This window comes from Rosa rugosa, chromosome 1 (assembly GCF_958449725.1).
Source record: "Rosa rugosa chromosome 1, drRosRugo1.1, whole genome shotgun sequence".
In the NCBI taxonomy this organism is placed as follows: domain Eukaryota; kingdom Viridiplantae; phylum Streptophyta; class Magnoliopsida; order Rosales; family Rosaceae; genus Rosa; species Rosa rugosa.
The window spans coordinates 66,831,658-66,835,651 of NC_084820.1; the positions used below are offsets into that span (position 1 = coordinate 66,831,658).

Below are 3,994 nucleotides of genomic sequence, written 5' to 3' on the forward strand. Positions count from 1 at the left end.
TCCAGTAGCTGATCGCAAACAGTTAAGAGAGTAGACAGATGCCATTGGTCCCAAAGTTCCTCATCTTGAATCAACCGCAGACATTTGTCGATGGCCGCTTCTGGACCGGTATTGCTCCCTTATGCTCGTCAGTATATTGGTGGACTCTTAAATCTCACTATGTTTCAGAATGGTGGTCGCACTAGTGTTATCCCGATTACCTACTAATAAAGACTTTTGAGATTATTGAGATTGGAACTTGGTGTAGGTTCTACTCAAGTCCAGACCTTTTCAATCTTGCCAACCCCATTGGGGGATGTACACCTACTCTCTTCTATAAATGCATATGAGTGTGTACGTTCTAGCTCAACCCAATATCCATTTCATCTTCTTCAAGTTATAGATCTACTATGGCAAATTCAAACTCAGTGAAAGTAGTCGAGGTTTGTAGGGTGGCTCCGCTTCCAAGCTCACCAGACTCAATCACATCAGATCAGTCCCCTCTAACCTTATTTGATCTACTCTGGTTAAGGTTTTTACCTGTTGAACCGTTTATTTCTATGAAATACCTCCCGCCTCTAACCCCCATATCTTCTATGATTCCATACTTCCCAAACTCAAAGCCTCCCTCTCTCTTATCCTCCAACACTTTCTCCCTCTCGCCGGAAACCTAACTTGGCCCCAACACTCCGCCAAACCCATCTCAGCTACGTCCAAGGCGACTCCGTTTCACTTACAATAGCCGAATCCAATGCCGATAATTTCCCCCACCTTTCGAGCAATGACTTTGTTGAAGCCAAGGACTACCATCCTCTTATTCCCTCATTGAAAGTTTCTGATGAACGAGCCGCGGCCATGGCAATACAAATCACCCTCTTCCCAAACCGCGGCTTTTCCATTGGAACAACCATGCACCATGCCGTCCTGGACGGCAAAAACTCATGTTCCTTTTTCAAAGCATGGGCTCACATATGCAAACAAGGAACTGGAATCGGATCATCATCTTCTTCTATTTCACTACCGGATAATCTCAAACCATTTCACGACCGAATGGCCATCCACGACCCAAAGGGGCTCGGAGACCTCTTCTCGAATGAGTACCTCAACCGGGGAGGACCCAACAACAGGAGCGTGACGCATCGTCGTCCACCTAAAGCTCTTCCCCAAGACCTAGTTCGAGGGACCTTTGATTTCACACGAGCAAATATTCGAACACTTAGAGAGCATGTTGTGAAGACAACAAAGGCTTCTGATTCATCATCACTTCATTTGTCCACTTTTTCTCTAGGGTGTGCTTACACATGGATTTGCTTAGTCAAGGCCGAAGAAATAAAGGGAGAGAAGACGGCTATGATCTTCGGCGTGAACGCAAGGTCTCGCTTGGACCCTCCTGTACCGGAAACCTATTTTGAAAACTGCGTAGTGGGCCGTGTAGCAGTGGCCGAAACAAAAGGCCTAACCGGTGAAGATGGGTTGGTCGTGGCCGTAAAGGCAATCACTGAGGCCCTGAGGAGTTTGGATGACGGGGTTTTCAATGGGACTGAGCTTTGGGTTTCTAAATTCCTCGACTTTTCGTTGTATGATAAGGTATATTCAATTGCGGGTTCACAGCGGTTTGAGGTTTACGGTACTTATTATGGATGGGGAAGGCCAAAGAAGTTCGAGCTCGTTTCGAACTTTCGATAGATAAGACTGATGCGGTTTCTCTTATGGATAGCAAGCATGGTGGTGGAGCTATTGAGGTTGGGTTTGCTTTGAAGAAACCACAAATGGAGGCTTTTGCCTCTCTATTTGCCAAAGGTTTCTGAAGATCGATGTACTTACCTTATCTGAAGCCCCAGGTTTGATTAGTGTTAATGCCCAATAGTCTATAGCCATTGATCGCGTATGTGCATGGGCGCATGGGTCTATTATTGAATCTTTGTGTGGTTTCCGTTGCTTATATAGTTATATTGGAATAATCTTTTTCGCCAAAAATAAAATAAATTATTTGAATAAATTTTCTCTAAACATTAGCTGGGTGGCCACTGGCCAGAACTTGGTCTATCAGTAGATCGGTAGGAACAGCCGATAAAAAAATAAGAGAAAAATGCACCATCAGTGTCTCAACTCTTGTGCACCGGCCAGTTTGATACCCAAACTCTCAATGGTATCAATGTGATACCTGAACCCATATTTTGCTATCAACGAGGTACTTCCGTCAGATTTCGCTGACGACTTCATTTAAAAGGTCACGTGCTTCGCACGTGGGCCCAAAAAAAAGGGCAAACACTTCTTTTTGCCTAAAATGCATCCCTGATCGATCAAAACCTCTACTTTTCCTCCATTATCAGAAACCTCTGTTTTTCCTCCATTCTCAGAATCATCCAAAGCAACCAATTCTCGGCATAGGCTCTCTCGTCAACTCCTTCTCCACCACCTCCTCCTTCGCCCATACTCGAATCGACTGGAAGGAGACCACGGATGCCCATATCTTCAAGGCGGACCTCCCCGGACTGAAGAAGGAAGACGTGAAGGTTCAGGCTGCCAGTACCATCGCCGCCTCCGCGCCGCCAGAGCCTCGAGTTCACCATCAAGTCGCTGGCAGTGAAGTGCTATTTGAAGAAGGCGGCGGGGATTGAGCCTGGGAGTGACCGGCCGGGACACATAATTGGCTTTGATACATGTTTGAACCCAAAATGAGCATTTTGGCCTAACCTAACAAGGCGTGTCTTGGAGAAATTGAGCCAATATCAGTGGCTCAAGCTATATATTGTCGACAAATTCGAGATATATTATTTAGAGGCTAAATAAAGCCTACCTGCAGAATTATGGAAGATTATGCGAGCTGCAACAAAAGGAAATGATGGAAGCATGGAAATGAAAAGTCAATTTTAGCACATTTTTCTACTTCGACTAGGAGAAACTGAGCTAAATAAGGAAGAAGGGGCGGCAGACTAACCAAATGAAATCCAAATGAGCTAAAACTTTCCAGATTCATTCTAGACATCCCAAGAATCATTTCTTATGAATAGTGCAAGAGCTAGTTTGGAGTGGAAAACCTTCATTTCCTTGGTCCAGTTTTCTGAAAGACAAAACTGGAAAACCGGACCTGCAAGGGGTCCAGCGGCATTTCCGGCCCAACCACATGGAAGTAAGCTCTAAAATTTTACCAGAATGATCTACACTCATGGTGGATAATTTCATATGAAGAAGTCGAAGGCCCATTATGAGTTCTTGATAGAGATATAATTGAATGAATAAAGGAGCAGAAAGTGACTCAAAATCACTCCAAAACTCATCATTTTCAATCTCATTTAGTGCTCCACTATCTCCAATTAGTGCTCCACTATCTCACTTAGTGCTCCACTATCTCCAATTAGTGCTCCACTATCATTTGTTTAAGGCCAACCACTTTGGCATGGTAGCCTATAAATAGAGGTTACAATGAAACAACACAACACACAATTCATCAACAACAATATCTAAGATTATCCAAGCCTCTCTAGAGCAACCCCTCTCCTTCTCTTACCGGTAGTCACACTCCAGTCCTAGTCTTCTCAAGAGCCGACTGTCAGGGCCACCAAACCCTCCAGCCAAGTTAAAGTCACGCTTTAGCAAGTTCTCCTCACTTCCCAATGGTTCTCGCTCTGCTCGATCTACGACATCGAGTATCGATTGTGATTTTGAAGAAGCTCAGCAAAAGTCCTCGCCACGAGGCACAAAGAATCCCATGACGAGGTTGGTGCTCTCCTTGTCCACAATCACTTGAAAGAAGTCAGGTCAAGGGACACCCCCGACAACCGCACCCGAACGGTGCTGGCACGCCCGCGCAAGAAAAGAGACTGTTGACCAGCTGCAACGAAACTGGAGCCAAACAATACGAATAATTCAACGCCGAGAAAATGGAGTAGTGGTGTTGTAAGGTTGAATTGAAAAAGAGGAGGATTGAGGAGTAATCTTGAAGATCTATGAATTGAAAGCTCAATCCGCAGCAACTTTTGAGAGAGTGATTGGCTATGCAGTAGGGATTCAA

The 3,994-nt window shown here is 44.9% G+C and overlaps 1 pseudogene; it reads left to right on the forward strand.

Moving 5' to 3' along the window:
* The first annotated feature begins 357 nt into the window (after positions 1–357).
* Positions 358–1,936, forward strand: LOC133745407 (malonyl-CoA:anthocyanidin 5-O-glucoside-6''-O-malonyltransferase-like; annotated as a pseudogene).
* Positions 1,937–3,994: the final 2,058 nt, after the last annotated feature.